Genomic DNA, 18,300 nt, shown 5'->3' with positions numbered 1-18,300 from the left:
AATAAATAACTCAACTATAATAATAATATTATTTGCATTGAATTTTTAGTTGTAACGGTATACATTTATTTAATAAACTCGAATATGTAATTTATAGTAAATGGGGAATGTACTTAAAATAAATAGAAATAGAAATTTGATCTAATAATAATAATAATAATAATAATAATAATAATAATAATAATAATAATAATAATAATAATAATAAGTTGTATTAATCAATATATATTTGTTTTCAGCTAATTATAAAAGGTGAAATATTAAGTTGGTAGGATAATAAAATAAAATAATTGAAATATAAAAATAGCATACATTCATAAAACAAATTTAAATAAGTAAATTATACGTATTAGCAATTATTGAGTTTAATATGATCAATTCTAAGCATATATTGTAATTAATTAATAAAAATACGTATCTAAATATATATTAGTTTACACTGAAATTGGTTTAAAATATCCTGGTACGAAATAATTGGGTAGTTAGAAAAATACAAAATTAAATTAGTGAAATATAACCTTTAATTAGCGAAGTTAAAATTCATAAAATATAATTAATGTCAAGGGGAATAATAGAGTATGCTTTTAATCATCATCATCATCGTCATCATCATCATCATCATCATCATCATCATCATCATCATCATCATCATCATCATCATCATGATGGGTTCCTTGCCCAGACCAATGTGACTCTTCCTTTCCAGAGTTTCCTGTCTTTCATCAGTTTTCTCAGATCTTCAGGTTCACAGTTGGCGTCGTGTGCTATTTGCTGCATGTATGTGGATCTAAGCCGTCCTTTGCTTGCGCATCCGTGTTGTGGAGTCCATAGCAATACATCACTCATCAATTCATGCTTGCTCCTCAGACAGTAGCCAGCAAATCATAGGCGTCTTTCCCTGATGGTATATGATATGGCAGGTAGGTTGTCATAAAGTTGCTGCTTCGTGGGATGATTTTGCCAGGATATATTTAATACTGTTCCTAGCATACGGGTGTATGTGCCGTCTAGTTTTCTTTCCAATCTTTTGATGAGTGTCCAGGCTGTAGCCCCGAAAAAAAGGACAGACTCTACCACTGTCCCGAAGAACTGCCTTTTCAGTTTGTTAGTTAGCTTTAAAGTCCATACTGAATGCAGCCCATCCAATACGGCCCATGCTTTTGAGATGCGAATTTCGATATCTCTCTCTGTGGAAACTATTTTGCTGCCCAGATATGTAAACTCAGCGATTCTTTCAGTGTTGTTCCAACCAGAGCCCTGATCTGTCCTTTCACATTGAAAGTCATAAATTTTGTCTTATCCGCATTAATGTGGAGACCAATGTCATTTGCAGACTTTTGCGTAAAGTGTTTGCGCATCAGCAGTGTTATTCGCGAACAAAGCAATATCGTCTGCGTAATCTGCATCAGTTATGTGTGTTGATTGATGACATCTGTCTCTGGATTCAGTCAGGGTGAAGCCTAGCGTGATGTGTATATATACACAGAGATGCGAAGTACAAAATCAAGACAGACAATGAAAAGAAAAGGGGCAAGAGTATCTCCTTGTAGAACCCCGGTGCGGATGTCGGAAAATTCAGTGTCCCCATCTGGCGACCTGACCATTGCTCGAGTGTGCTCATATATCATCATGATAGCATTAATGATTTCATTTGGAATGCTATATGCTTTTAATATGCTGACCGTTTTTCCTCTATGTACGGAGTCGAATGCTTCAATGTTTTTGGCTTTGACTACTTCAATTAGTCTCCTAACAGTAAGTATTTTAGTAGTAGAGCGATTCTTTCTAAATTCATTCTGGTTCTTCCTGAGCACTTCGATCTTTGATTGGATGCGGTTGAGAATCATGGCATTTTAGATTTTTGCTGCAATTGTAGTGAGTGTTATTCCTCTGTAGTTACTTAGTATGCTTAGGTCACCTTTCTTGGGGAAGGGAAGTATGCATCCTTCCCTTCATATATGAATAACTTTTTGATTATATACAGAATTGCGTGAATAAGGAAAGATGTCATTGAAGTATGTTATCTAAACCTGCAGCTTTACGATTCTTGGCCTTCTTTAGTACATTTAGAAGTTCCTCCATTGTAAAATTACCCTTCTCAATATCGGGTACAACAATCGGCTGAAGTGGTTGGTTTGTCACTTCTGGTTTGTTTCCAAGTAGCTTTTCAAAATGTGCTTTCAACTTCAAACATGCATTTTCCGGAGTGTTTGTCTTTAACTTAGGTCTAGCAGGTTGTTTGCGCCCAGATATCTCATTTACTACTTGCCAAGCCAGATATGATTGTTTGTTATCCGCTGCATTCTGGATTCGATCTATTTGTTCTTGGACATACTTCTGTTATTCTGATAGGTGCATCATAATAAGCTTTTGAAGGGCCTGCTTCCTTAGTTTTGTAGTCTGTCGATTGGGGTATTTATGTTTCTTTTTGTTTATGCTTCTCGTTTAGATATCATTTTGTCATTTTCCCGTGGTACTTGGGCTTCAGAGGTATACACTTCTTTGCTGCTTCTTGGTGCGATCGAACAAAGTTTTCATAAGTGGTATTAGCAATTGGTTTCTGCTCTTGTGCTTGTAAAGCATCAAATCTGTTTCGCAGTTCGAATATGAATCCCTGTTTGATCTGATTGTCGTGTGACAATGTTGACCAGTTGTAGAGCTGTCTAGATGATTTTTTAGTTTTGTTCGCCCGTAGACTTAACTTCAACTTAGAGATTACAATCCTATGATCAGTAGACACACCATAGAAACTGCCGAAAGCTTCACAGTTATGACAGCTATTGATTCACTTCGTATTCATAAAAAGATAGTCCAGTTGTGCCTTGTCTCCATTTGGGAATTGATGAGTCCAGAGCTTCCTGCGTCTTTTCTGAAAACAGGTATTCATGCACTGTAGGTTGATTTCAAGGAGAAAAGTTAATAGATACTCTCCATTTCGGTTTGTTCCATCATGGAAAGAGAACTTATGCTTGTTGTCTTCCCGTCCTATCTGCGCATTCATGTAACCCCCGATAAACAATAAATTATGTTTGGGAATTGAGCGCACTATTGCTGAGAGTTCATCGTAGAAATTCAGGATCTCTTGCTTGTCGCTGACGTTGGTATTGCTGTAGCAACAAATCACAGTAGTAGCAGGATTACCACTGAAGGTAGCAAGAATTATCTTTTGTGTTATCTTCTCAACACTGTTCAATGATTTCAATGCTCGAGGGCTAAGTAGAAGTCCTACTCCCTCAATTGTCTTATTTGTCGAATTTTCCCCTGCTGACGCTGATACAAGTGTCCAGCTGTTACCAATTTCATGGTACTTTATGTCCATGTCGTTGTGAAAGAGACGGCGCTCTTGAATACACACAATATCGATATCGTGTTCTTTGGATGAAGAAACAACTTCTGATATTTGAGATGTTGGTTGAAGTGTCTGTACATTAAAGGTGGATATTTTGATGTCTACTCTTTGCTAGCCTAGGTTTTGGTGCTGTAGTAAACTTGTTGAAAGCTGTGGCCAGTGCCGGCACACCAAGTCGCGACTCTTGGTTACTCGTGTGGCGGTCGATTCGGTATGGAATTCTGATTTGATTTAGTCATGTCATATTGAATCTTTCGATAGCTCGGAAAATATCACCTGTGTGAGCTACGTCTACAGGCGAATCGCAGTAGTTTCTCAATTAGACTAGTTGAACATGACCGTTGATCTCTGGATGATTCTTCCGCTCAGCGTCTTTTGTGCCATCCCGTTGACTGGTTCTTTAGTTTTTCTGCCAAGGTGCATAACTGTCATGCTGCTTCCCATGACGTTACCAGGGCCCATTAGTCAGTTCAGGTTCTAGATCTTCCCGCTTTTAATACAGAATTGCATCTCTTACAATAAAATTAAAACTAGCGCAACGAAAAATTAAAAAAACAAACAAACTCTCATATTAATAGAAATAAGAGGTTAATTAATTCAAACTAAATTGTATCAGTTAATAGATGTCTGTTTAAACATACAAGTGTACTTAATATAAATAATTATTTATTCATTGTAATAATTAAGTGAAGGCCAAACAAATTTTTAGTTTATACGAAATAAATTGAAATAAGAAAAAAAAAAGACGTAAACAAATTCTATGAATTAAAAATAAGTTTCGTATTAAAGCCTAAATACACCTATTATAAATTTAACCATTGTTAACATAATACTAGGCAATAAATATTAACTATTTCTAAATAATAAATTAAAAAAGTTATATATAAGATACTTTTAGTGTTGATTAAAACAATATGGACACATTATATTAATATGTTAATGAGGTGTAAATAGCTTTGCCAGAAAAATCAAAGATGGCGTAAATATTATAAAAACAATGCATCTACTCTTCAGATTTTTTTCGGATATAAGTAATCATGCCCAACTTCTTTTTTCTTTTCTTTTTAAAGTTAATAAGTTCTTATTCTTCTGATGAGTCAGGGCGGAAAAGATTTAACAGTTGACATAGTTATATGATTGTTTTGCGCTACGAAACATGTGCTGTCAAGAACTGAACACTTTAATATATTGAAAAAAAAATAAACGGTAAGATGAATAACATCTTGGAATTTGGAATATAGACTTTTTGTCATTTTTTTATATACACATAGATAGATGAATAGATAGATATGCATCCATTAACACATGCAGTATTTTTAGAGAACGACTCGAAGATAGATAGATAAATAAATAGATAGTAATATCTATCTATCTATATATATATATATATATATATATATATATATATGTGCGTGTATGTGTATATATGTATATATATTATATAGGTATATTTATATATATATGTATATATATATGTATATATGAATAAATATGTATATATGTGTGTATATATATGTATATATATATACGTCTATATATATGTATATATATGTATATATATGTATATACTATGTATAGAAACGTATATATATGTATATATATGTACACACACACGTATATATATATATATATATATATATATATATGTATATATACCCCTCATACCCGAGTGGTCACCGGCCCTTGATAAGTGGGAACTTCCATGTAAAATATATATATATATATATATATATATATATATATATATAGACAGAGAGAGAGAGAGAGAGAGAGAGAGAGAGAGAGAGAGAGAGAGAGAGGGGGGGAGCAACGTGTGTGTGGAATGTCATTGTCGTTCTATTGGGTAAAAGATCGATGATCGCTTGTCATAATCGGCTGATTTCTCATTAGACTGAAAGGGTAACTAAGGAAAATCTGCCAAATGGCGGCTAAATAACACGTTGCCGACCACACCGCTCATCGTTTCGCGTTCCTAATTGGCTTTGAGGATTTTAAAAGAAAAGAAATAGAGAAAAAAAGAAAAAATCTTATATGAGTGGGAAACGGCTTTTTTTTTCTTTTTTTTTTTTTAAATATATTATTATTGTCTGCTATGCTTCAATTCATTTCGTTCTTTTTTCTGTTGCTTTAAAAATACAATTTTCTTTAACGTCAGGCTAACCGTGAATTGAAGCAACGTCGACATAATAGCGAATGGCACAGACAAAAAAAAAAAAAGAAAAAAAAAAGAAAAGGGAAAGAAAAAGAATACCTCGGGACAAATTACAGAGCAGAATTTCGGGGATCACTGGAACGCATTAAGTATAATCATACAATATTCGGCGTTGTTGCCAGCCAAATCTTTGATAATAGAAAACTGCAACAAAATTGAGAAAAAGAATAATAGGCAAGACATTATTTTTCATTGTGCAGAGGATGGCGGTGATTTCAGCAAAAATATGAGAACGATATCGTTGTGAAAGAAATGGTAAATGAAATCACCCATTGTGTTATAGTTTATGATGTTAATATTATAATGAGACTATCGTGAAAGTACGATCTTTTTTTTTTTTTACTTTTAATGGAAATATTGATTTTTATTGAATGCAAAAGTAGATAAGACTAGGAGTGGGCGAAGTTTATTTGCCATTAAATGTAGCACTTAAACTGCTACATTTGTTTCGACATGAACTTCTTATAAACTAATATAACACGATGGGGTAAAAGACGTTTAAATTATCATAAGATTTTCTGATGAAGGCCACAAACATCGAAACTATAATTTAGAGGAATCCTTTTGTTAAAGTAAGTTTTTTTTATATAGTTATCAAGGCCTGGAGGCCACTCGAGGATAAGGGTTAATGGTTGTACAGCAGTCAATGCGGTAATTTCCACTACTAACGATTACTAAATCGTTAGTAGTGGAAGTTTAGTAAGTTGGATTACTTAAGGGGAATGCTCATCTAGAATTTGTTTACGTTGAACTTGAAGACGACTAAATTGTAGTCAGCTAGAAAGCAGGCAAACGGAAAAGAGTTCCATAGGCATTCAGTTTTAAGAAAGAAGCTTTGTTCATGGAATCCACGTTCAGATTTAGGCACAGATAAAAAGTGGGGAAAATTAATGATAGTGGTTTTAGCTAGACGATTGTTTTTCGTGAAAGTCTGGCGAGGAAGGATTGGAGTTCAGACGAACACTTGCCATGAAAATAACGAAAAAGCAGAGACAGGCACGTAACGTCTCTTCTGTGGGAAAGAGGTTGCAGGGAAGAGAAAGGGTATTCCCCACTAAGCTATGATATTTTGAACTCTATCAACGCATGATAAACTGCTTCTAGCAGCTGTCCAGATGTGGCCATAGTACTCTATCATTGGACGTACTCGGCTCTTATATAGGTAGAGAATTGCATCAGCAGTGAGATATCTACTGGAGCGGTAGATATCTACTGGAGCGACCTTGGTAACGGATTTGATGTATGTATTCCATTTCAGATCAGGAGTAAAGGTCAAGCTCAGAAGCTTGTCAAAATATGGAGCATCCCCAAGACGGGAGCCATTCATTTCAATTGATGTCAGATGGGGATCAGAGAGGGGATGACGTTTCGTCTCTTTGTTGGTTTTAGATGCATTAAATTAAGTAATATTAAAACGTGATTTATGCGATGTATCGTGATGTAGACGACGTATATGAAATAGACAAGCAAGCAGAAAAACATAAAAAAGAAAAAAAAATAATATACATACATATATATGACTGCCAATGTTTACTGGTGACAACATACGCAGGTACACACGCAATTTCAAAACACGCTTCTTAAATATTAATAAAGCAGAAGAAAAACGTCAAAACTAAACAGTTACGTGCTTTCTCTTTGTGTGTTGTTTAAACTAATAACACGAAGCATAATTAAAACTACAAACAGCAGTAGTAACACGGTCCTAAAATCCGACCCCTTTTATACGGCTGTGGACTCTGGTAATATCAGGGCTATACCACCGGAACTATACCCAAAGCGGACCAATCTGACACTTATAGGCTAAATGAGCTTTGGTAAAATCCGGAGGTGTTTGCACCGGCATCCAACGGCTTCTAGTCGTTTTTGCCAGTGCATGCAGACGGTAAGTAAGGGACGCTTGGTGATTAACTGCAATGCAGAGTGAAGCAACTTAAAGACAACCATGCTGTAGTCGGCTGGGAAGCAGAGAGAGAGAGAGAGAGAGATAAAGAGAGATAAAGAGAGAGAGAGAAAGGAAGAAGGAAAGAAAGAGAGAGAGAAGAGACTTAATAATTAGAATGTAACTGTAGTTATTTTGATTTTTGAAAAGAGTGTGTGTGAGAGAGAGAAAGAATGAGAGAGAGAGAGAGAGAAAGAATGAGAGAGAGAGAGAGAGAGAGAGAGAGAGAAAGAATGGGAGAGAGAGAGGGTGGGAAGTCCTTTGCTTTCATTGTAACTAGGAGAGTTCTTGCTGTTAATGTTTTACAAGGAAGAGCAGGGTCTTTTTTCACATTTGGTATGTTTCTGAGCGTAAGTTGAGTATGAAGTGACCTATGTTATTGCTAAAATAGACTCTGAAAAGGGAACGACATCAAACAATTACTAGCTGATAATCTGCCAGGAATGAAAAAGTGGAACACACGACTTGCTATATATAGACCAAAATATCTTGAAAGAGGTAAAAAGCAAGAAAAAGAAATAGCCATGGCATGGATCGATTACAAGAAGGCATATGACAGAATCCTAAAAGCATAGATAATTGAATACGTAAAAACGTACAAAGATTATTAATATCATTAAGAAAGCAATCGAAACGTGGAGACTGGAATTGATAGCTGGAGGACAACACCTGACTGAATAAGACTACAGAGGCATCTTCCAAGGAGACTCACTATCATCACTACTGGTTGTCATAGCCATGATGCCACTCAACTACATACTTAGAAAATGTAATGCCGGATACAAGTTTACAAACACAGAACAACGAATAAATTACCTCGTGTATATGGATGACCTGAAGCTGTTTGCAAAAACAAAAACAAAAAGGAAACTAGAAAAACTGATAAACACAACCAGAATAGTCAGCCAGGACATTGGAATGGAATCTTGAATGGAAAAGTGTGGAGATAAAAAAGGGGAAACTAGAGACATCAGAGGGTACTGAACTGCCCAACCAAGAGGAGATGAGAAGACTTGGTGAAGAAGACTGTGTATAAAGTACAAAAAGACTGGGAAAATTACATTAGTCAGAACACAAAAAGATTGATCACAGTAGTCAGAGACACCGTCAAGAAGAACAATACGGGAAATGATAGAAGCAGGAAAAAACACAAGAAAGGAAAAGTGGAAAGAGAAAGCACTACATGGACGATTCATAAAAATAACAAAAGGAGGGAATCGCCTAAACGCCTGGACATGGCACAGAAACTATACTAGAAAATGAAAACCACCAAATCCCCTTGGGATATGCAGATACAGACAGATAAACTCATCCAAGCCAAAAGACCGGATATCACAATAATTAATAAGAAAGAAAGAATCTATCAAATTGTAGATTTTGCCGTCCCAGCAGATCATAGGGCGAGGAGCAAATATACAGAAAAACGAAACAAATATGCGAAACTCCCCAGAGAACTGAAAGAAATATCGAACTTGAAGAAAAGCAGCATAATGCCAATAACTGTAGGATCATTAGAAACAGTCCCAAAGAACTTGGAAACAAGACTAGCAAAAATCGAAATCAACTCTGAAAACAGCCGAAATCTAAAGGAAAACCCTCGAATGCGGAAATTATTCTACAAGAATGACAATCGCCAACCGATCATTTAGAAAATTCAACAGAAATAAAACAAAAAATACAATCAAGAAAACTGAAACTGTGAAGTTGTAGGCTGACCACTCCTTTCTCCTCCATCTCCCCTCATCCAACTTTTCCCCCTCTCCTACTTCAGCACCTTTCCTCCTCCTTCCCTTTTCCCCTCCTTCTTCCTCCACTTAAAAAAAAAATTTGTAGTGCCAGTCGATGCCGGCACTGAAAATTTTACAAATCAAATAATCGAAAGGGCAGAGCAGATGGAAAGACCGAGGAGTGAAAGCACTTACCAGACTTCCACTGAATAATGTACAGAGGGGCCTGGGACTTTAGGCAGGCTTATAGTGACCCAAATTCCACAGAAGACCAATGGTCATTGTCAGCGAGAAATCAACGGCAGATTACTATTATGATAACGCAAATTTATTTGCAAAGGTTATCAAAAGAGGTGAAGAGTACCGGAAATTTGAGGAGACTTGTTGTCACCCAAACTCAATTGGTTGTTGTCAGTGAGCAATCTCTGATGATGACCTGTGTGAGAACTCATAGTGAATAAAGTAATAATGGAAATGTAACACGAAAAAAAGTCAAAATAATACCAATAATTGTTGCAGGAAAAGGAATAATCCTGAAAACCTGTCTAAAAGACTAAGCGGAAATTAACACATGAACAATTTACAAGTTTTCTACATCTTTTTCTGACAACTTGCCATAGACTAGGCTCATCTTTCGTTCTGTCTTCGTTGGGGTTACCGATCACTCGCTTATCTGAATTAAGAATAAAACAAAGTGTAATAAAACCTCAGATGTACCTCTCCATCACCCTGTGTATCGCTACTCAGTAGCCGACTTGGGCAGCTTTCGAATGCTGACATCAGAAATACCTCTACGCTCCATGTTCGAAAAGGAAGTTTCATCTACAGCATCTATCTTAACAGATTGGATAACTGTCGGTATAGACAATTACATACCCTTCAAAACATTCCAACAGAAACCAAATAGCCAACCGTGGTACACCTATAAATGTGCCGCTGCCATTGCACACAGAAGTCACTATTTTAATTGCTTTCAACAAAATAGATGTTCAGAAACTAAAACCGTCTTTAGGACTGCCAGCAACTGCTATTAAAGAGTTATGCAAAACGGGAGAGAGGTTTTTTGCTCAGACCGTCAAGTTTAAATAATTGAGCAGAGACTTAGTTCCTACGAGTTTTAACCTACAATAAACAAAATTATATATATATATATATATATATATATATATATATATATATATATATATATATATATATATATATATGCGCGTGTCCTCTCTCCCAACTATCATCAAAGAGCCTGAGGTTCTGACAAGTCCAAACTCTGCTAAGAATTTTGCGTCAAACTTCAACCTGTACGAACAGGGCCACCTACCCTCTGAATTTCCTCCTAGAACTGAAAATACTCTGAACGATATCTGTCCAAGATGTGGTCAGTCATCAAGAATTTTTATTCCACCAAAGCAACTGGCTCCCACACAGTTCCAATAAGAGTAATAAAAAATGCAACTGGAACTAGCTCCTATACTTGAAAATATGTATAAATGTTGCCTTAAGAGATAGTTCCCAACAATAGTTGGAAAACCTCGACAGTCTGCCCAGTACTTAAACGTACAGGGATTGGTCTTCTATATATCATTGCAGACCAATCAGTTGCCTGTGCGTCATGAGTAAATTGCTTGAGTCTGTGATAAATAGAAAAGTTGTCAATTACCTCAATAGAAACAGCCTACTACATAACAAGCAATATGATATCCTTTCTGCGTGATTAACAGCTAACAGGATCAATGAATCTATTCACGTTGGCCTGATTTCGATAGCAATAGCTCTTGACATATCTAAGGTATTTGATAACATCTGGCATAAAGGTTTGGCCCCTTCACAAGATTTCTAGCTACGGAATAGCTGGAAATGTTTTCTCAATCATCGAACCTTTCTGTCTGATATTAAAGTAGTCGTTAATGTGTAGAAATCCCGGACCGAACTCTTTCACTGATCTTCATCAATGATCCCCCAAATCATATTCTAAGGTCATCCGTTGATATTTATGCAGACGATACTAACATCTATGGTAATACTTTAAAGGTCGGCAAAGAGAAAGATCTTTCTGATTCTCTCTCTTTCCTGACAAAATTCTAAGACTAACATTCACTCCGAAACTGAAGTGAAAGACTTACATCGGATCATTGCCAGAATCACTGGAAAAATCGTTGGACTATTCTACCGCTCCAGAAAGTATCTAACTTCCGAGGCAATCCTCTGCCTATACAAGAGCCAAAGATGGAGTACTGTGACCACAGCTGCTACGAGTACCCTTTCCTGCCTCGACATGGTATATAGGTACGGCGATGCAGATATTTTGCAATTAAATCGTTCTTGTTTAAAAAAACTTGATGATTTTGCATGGAGTTTAGTATACCGTCTTTTTAAAAACCTAACACATGATAAAACTTAATTCTGCTGAATGCAAACCTGAAAAACTTGAAAAATAAAAATAACATTAAATAAATTCCAGTTGGTTGTTAGTTAAATTAAATCTTAAATCTTAACCCAATTGTACTTATAAGTATAAATAGCGGGAAAAATAACAACATTTCAAACAATGACTATCACCAAAAAGTCACCTTAAAAATAGGTTCTGCATAGGGCCTGATAAGGCAGGCTGCATTTGAAGCCAAATGTTCCAAGACATTTGATGCTTGTTCTTTACTTCGACCAACTCCACTGTGTTGAAGTTCAGTTAAAATCTAATGGACGAAAAAATAAAAAAATAAAATTAAAAAAAAATGTAATAAACTGATGGTAAACTTTTGTGTTTCTATTAAAAACAATGTAGAAAAGTGAATTGTTTATTTTTGCTTTTCTTGTGATTATTCCTACAAAGAGTTAAAATCATATAACTTTCTAATAGTTAAGAAAGTTAAATAGCATAAACAAACAAAAAAGTCTTAAATAAATTTTTCCAACTTGAGTTAAGCATATATAAAAACAACAACGAATTAAAAATAAAATATTAATTATATTTAATTAAAAAAAAAAATTCAAATTCTTTCAGAATTTATTTTCATTCTTATTTTGGATTCAATCAATTAAGAATCAGATTTTAAAAATAAAATTGTGAAGAAAAGAATTTACATTTAAACATAAAAAAAGCATTACTATCAACAATTTCCACAACTATACGTGCCTAAATATAAACGCAGCTTTCATGAACAAAGTTTTTTTTCCTCAAACTGCCCTTTTGTGGAACACTGTTCCACTTGCCTACTTCTTGGCCGACTACAATATGGGAGCCTTCAAATCCAATGTAAAAAAGTTCTTGTTGAACCTTCTCCTTAAATAATCTAATTCTACCAAATTTATATACGCCACTAACGATTACTACACTACCATCTTACATTCATTAACCCTTATCACTTAGCCTTCAGGCCTTGATGTGGTGATTCCCTTGTAGAAAATAGTACCAATCTTAAAAATGAATTAAAAAAAATTGCAACTAAAATTAAAGATATTAATAACTGGATGTTATTGTTTTTTAAAATAAAATCTGATCTTTAAACATCTAGATGTTAAATAAGATATCAAGTCATTGTTATACAATTTTAATAGTTTATAATTTGTCTTCATTAAATCTAAAAAAAAAAAAAACTTTACAGAAATTTCGGACATGTTTATTTTCATAACATATCAAAAATAGGAGACAAGAGATATAAACTCACTTATAGGGTAGAATCTGTCTAATTTTGACCGAATATTAAAAAATATAATTGCAAAAAAACTTTATTATGCACTTACCTGTTAGGTTAAAAAAAGTGTCATCTTGGCCTTGATAAGTGGTGATGCCTTTGTAAAAAAAAGTTAATTCAGAGCTCAACATTAACAAAACACACACATATGTGTGTGTTTGTATATATGATGATTGCAACGTCTTGTCAGACGAGTGCCACTCCCTCAGACATTTAAAATCCATGAGCCCAAATGTCTGAGGGAGTATCTATACAAATATGATGTTACAGAGTCTTAGCTTTGTACGACAGCTAAGTCTCTCTCTCGGTTCAAAATGTTGAGATCCAGCAACAAGCAAGAGCAAGATAGCCAGCAACAAATTAAACTGCAGACCAGCTTAATGCGGATACTGGTCTTCCGCTTTATTGTTTTTTAAATCAGAGATTTGCTTCTCCTAGAAAGGTTGCCTTCACCACGGCTTACGGGAGCCCTCTCTACCCCAATACACATATACACACACACACAAATATACACGGTGCTAGTTGGCCGTTGACCCAGAAAAAGAGTTCATTCGCCCTTTGGAATGTCTTGTTTTTAATCCTTCAGGGAGACTAGCCGCCCTCCTAATCAAACAAGTCTGGTGGGGGAACCAGTTTAGTCGCCGGTGACCCGACCATGAGGCAGGTAGTACTGGGTTACATGGTACCAGTAGCATATGACATGACCTGACATATATATATATATGACATTGTATATATATATATATATATATATATATATGTTTATATATACATATGCATATATAAATGTAGGAATATATATTTTTTACATATAGTTTTATTCTTTATAAAGACCAGCCTCTTAAAGGGTAAAAGCTCGACGATTGTTATCATATAACTACAGAGCATATATAAATGAACAATGTTATGCAACATACCAACGACCAAACTTCGGAATATTTTTTGTTCACAGAAAAATCATCGGAATTAATTTGTATGTTAATTCCTGATATTTCCTCCATGGATTTTTTTGCTTTTGGATTTTTGTTTACCGCTTCTCTAAAGAAGAACTATTTTCATTTCTGATAAATCCATAGAAGAAAGATCCAAGATTAACATACGCATATCGGATGTTCTTTTGTGAACGAAATTGTCCGTAAATTTACCGCTAGTCAATAATGTGAATAAAATATTTATCATTGGAATGTAACATGATATTATTTTTAAATTTAACGAATAAAAGACAAGACAAGTCCAAAATTGATTTATTAACATTCAGCTGATTTTTTTTTCTTTAACTTTTAGAATCGTAAAATATTATTATTCAGGAAATACACAGTTTTTTTTTTCTTTTTTCGAGTCATAGTGAAGGACGTAACTTCTGGCACATCCTCACAAGTTAGAAATTGAGGCTGTATGAGATTTTAATATCCGATAACAGTGTGAACGTTCGTCGTACGCATGAGTCAAAATAGTAATAGGGAATTCACACTAAACAAGGGCTGATGACGGCTGAAAACTAGAAACATGCATTGGTACACATTCTTTGCGCGTAATAATATTTAATAATAACAAGGCCGATAGCCATTAGTCGCATGCTCTCGTGTAATGAATAATTGCGTGAATGTAGGATTGACATGAAATTCTTAAAGATAAACTAAAATGACCGAAAAATGGGCTGATATGACTTAAATAAATAAAAATTAAATGACTTAGAATGACTTTAATGAACTTAAGGATGAATTGAATGACCTTAAAAATGACTTGAATGCTTAAAAAATAACTGGAATCCTTAAAAAAACAACTTGAATGATCTGGAGAATGACTTGAATGGCTTTGAGACTGACTGGTTGTAAAGTGGGTGATCATTTTACATTAAAATTATACAGAAAAGCGATCCCCCACTTTATATCACAATAAGTACAGCATGTAGTAAGGACAGATGGTATTTATTTGCTCCCCCACTGAGCAAATTAGGCACAAGGCCGTTTTTAATGTGAGGTAAAAACCAGCTCCCCTAAAAGTAGGCAAAAAGGGGGCACTCTGGTTACCAAAAATAATAATTGTCCCAGTATAGAGGGTTTCCCCTCCATTGACTGGTACAAACTATCTTAAGTGCAGCATCTGCCGGAACAGATGGTATTTATTTGCTCCCCCACCGAGCAAATTAGGCACAAGGCCGATTTTTAATGTGAGGAGTGAAGGGGAAATGGGGACCAACTCCCCGGGGAGTAGGGGAGCTGGATAGTGACAATTGGTATGAAGGGTTGCCCCTACATTGACCAAGGTCTTATCTGTGGGGTCGCCCCCACATAGGGTCTTTGCTTGCAGTATCTGCCGGAACAGATGCTACACTTTGATCTTGGCCAAAAGGCCAAGAAAAGGGTATTTATTTGCCCCCCTCCCACTGAGTAAATTAGGCACAAAGCCGATTTTTAATGTGAGGAGTGAAGGGGAAATGGGGACCAACTTCCCGGGGAGTAGGGGAGCTGGATAGTAACAATTGGTATGAAGGGCTGCCCCTACATTGACCAAGGTCTTATATGTGAGGCTGCCCCCACATATTCTGCCGGAACAGATACTACACTTTGATAAAAAACTAAGAACAGCATCTATTAACAACAGACTTTTGATCTTAACCAAAAAGGCCAAGCACAAAAGTGCTACGGACAGACCGACCGACCGACCGACCGACCGACCGACCGACGGAGTGACTTGTAGAGTCGCTTGCACGCGACTAACAACAACAAAAAAAAAAAACGGGGAAATTGTATATTATAAATATATAATTGTTTTTTTTTTCTTTTTTCTCTCTTGTAATTTTATTCGTATTTTAGTCGATTAAATATGGCCGATTTCTTCTTTATTATTTTAAAATTTATCCATTTCAATAAGAATATCTATCTATCTTCTTCTATGCTTGTATATTTTTTTTTGTGTATTGATATTTATATTAAAAACCTTTTTTTTTCTATTAAAGAAAATACAGCTTTGATATATATGGATCGTGGAATTTCATTCACTAGAAAAAGATCTAGCTAATTTGCATATTCTTTTAAACATTCATTTTAATTAATTCCCTATTAGTTCTTTCGGGTTTCTTACCGGATGAAGATCTTTAATTAACTATTACGTGTAATTATATTCAAGCAGATATTCCATATGATTTATACTTGCGTAATATTTGCGTAAGATGATTATAGTAAACACAAACCTCTTTATATATATTTATGTATGCGTGTTTACATATTTGTTTAAAAATTTTGCCTATCAAACACCTCTGCCAGTTTTTTGTCTACAGACATATATAGGGTATTGGAATCCATGCGAAACTTTAAATTTAGTTTTTAGCCGGGGGAAAATCGGTGCAAAAGTGTGAAAATGAAAAAAAAAAAAAATTAAATTTTCCAGGTGAAGGTCGAACAACAGCATTACGAATATGCATGCGTAACATAATAGCTATTGGTTCATGTTTTAATTTTTAGCCTTGAAGCAAACATGGCTTCATAGTCAGGCATTAACGTCAAAGGAAAACATAACACCTGATATATATATATATATATATATATATATATATATATATATTCTCATAAATTTGTTTATATATATATATATATATATATATATATATATCGTTTGGGTGGTTGAGTTCCGGCCTTGGCTTGAGGTATTTGCTTGTCTAGTCGCACTGATGAGCTGTATTACAGCGAAACAGTGCTGTGTGTGGATGACTATAATGCTCCCTATCTTGGGTTGAGCATATTGGGAAGTGATATACAAACTTCCATTAGCGTATTAAGCGATGCGCTTTCTGTAAACAAATTGAGCTTAGGCGCTTGGACAATTTCAAAACAGCAGCCGGATAGCGTTACGGTTAGAAGCGTCGACTGTCGTTTGAGCGGTCGTGTTTCGACCCTAACTCGATATAGTTGCTTGTCTAACCGCACTAATGTGCTGTGATCGAATGAAACAGTACTATATATATATATATATATATATATATATATATATATACATACATATATATATATATATATATATATATATATATATATATATATATATAGTAAAAATCCTTTAATTTGAACTTCCTCTCATTTGGACTCCCTCTCATTTGGACTTCTTCTAAACCTGGACTTTCTCTAAACTTGAACTGTCTCATTGAAATTGTATTATCATATTTGATGCGGAGTTTCACTAAAACTGTTTACATGGTTTACTCAGATATTGAGAAGAAATGTTAATATTGGTACTATGTAATTAATGTAGATTAGCTACACTACACTGACTTTACTCGAAAAACGTCAAATCATAGAAAAATTAGATGCTGGAGTTGAAAATAGCGTTATATTGAGAGATTATAAGATTGGAAGAAGTACAATGTTTTACATAAAAAAAAAAGAAAAAGGAGGAAATATTGAAGGCTGCTCCTTTCTCTTCAAATAAAAGACATGTCAAAACAAGGACTCTGCGCAGACCAAAGCAAGTTGAATTCGGTCGAATAGTGCATGAGTGGTTTGTAGCAAAACGGAATGAAGGTGTAGCAATATCTGGGCCCATGTTAATTGCTAAAGTAAAATCTCTTAAGGAAGAGTTGAATATCGCAGAAGATATGAAATTAAGTGAAGGCTGGCTTAGGAACTTTAAGAGTAGACATGGTATAAGACAACAATGTCAGGCGAACAACGGTCTGCTGATACACACGCAGCATCAAATTATTGTGACAAATTCAAAACAATAATTGCCGATTATGGTAACACCAGAGGATGTTTACAACGCTGATGAAAGTGGCGTAAATTGGAAGCGCTTACCTACAAAAGCATTAGCCGGATCCGAGGAGCAGAAAATAAAAGGATTCAAATTAAATAAAGTAACAGTGATGGTATGCGCTAATGCTTCTGGAACTCATAAACTTAAGCTTCTTGTCATCGGCAAATCAAAGTGTCCCCGAGCATTGAAAGGAGTTTCGCCTTTGCCAGTATCCTATTATTCTTCTTCACGAAATGGATGGATGAATCAACAGTTGTTTAAAAAATGGTTTTTGCAAGAATTTGTGCCAGTTGTCCAGAGGCGTTTTCTTGAATTAGGTACACCTGATTGAAAGTGCTTGCTTCTGTTGGGCAATTGTAGAGCACATCCTCCCGAGTCAGAACTACTGTCATCTTGCGGGAATATTTTTGTGTGCTACTTACCACCTAATGTGACTTCTCTCATCCAACCTATGGATCAAGGGATTATTTGGAACTTAATATTTCTACAGAAATGATTTCATGATGAATATGATAAATAGTACCGTGAGTATAAGCGATTTTCAGCGGCATTTTACTATCAAAGATGCCATATTTTCTCTCGCAAGTGCATGGAATCTAGTTCAAGCAAGCACATTAACAAAAGCATGGGGTAAA

The 18,300-nt window shown here is 35.1% G+C and overlaps 1 pseudogene; it reads right to left on the bottom strand.

Moving 5' to 3' along the window:
- The window catches only part of LOC145270994 (uncharacterized), a 122,502-nt pseudogene that overhangs the window by 80,474 nt on the left and 23,728 nt on the right, over positions 1-18,300 (bottom strand).

Source organism: Euprymna scolopes, chromosome 4 (genome assembly GCF_053919585.1).
Source record: "Euprymna scolopes isolate OS-2025 chromosome 4, ASM5391958v1, whole genome shotgun sequence".
NCBI lineage: Eukaryota > Metazoa > Mollusca > Cephalopoda > Sepiida > Sepiolidae > Euprymna > Euprymna scolopes.
Note: the sequence above shows the minus strand (reverse complement) of the source record. Positions and strands in the feature narration are given on the sequence as shown.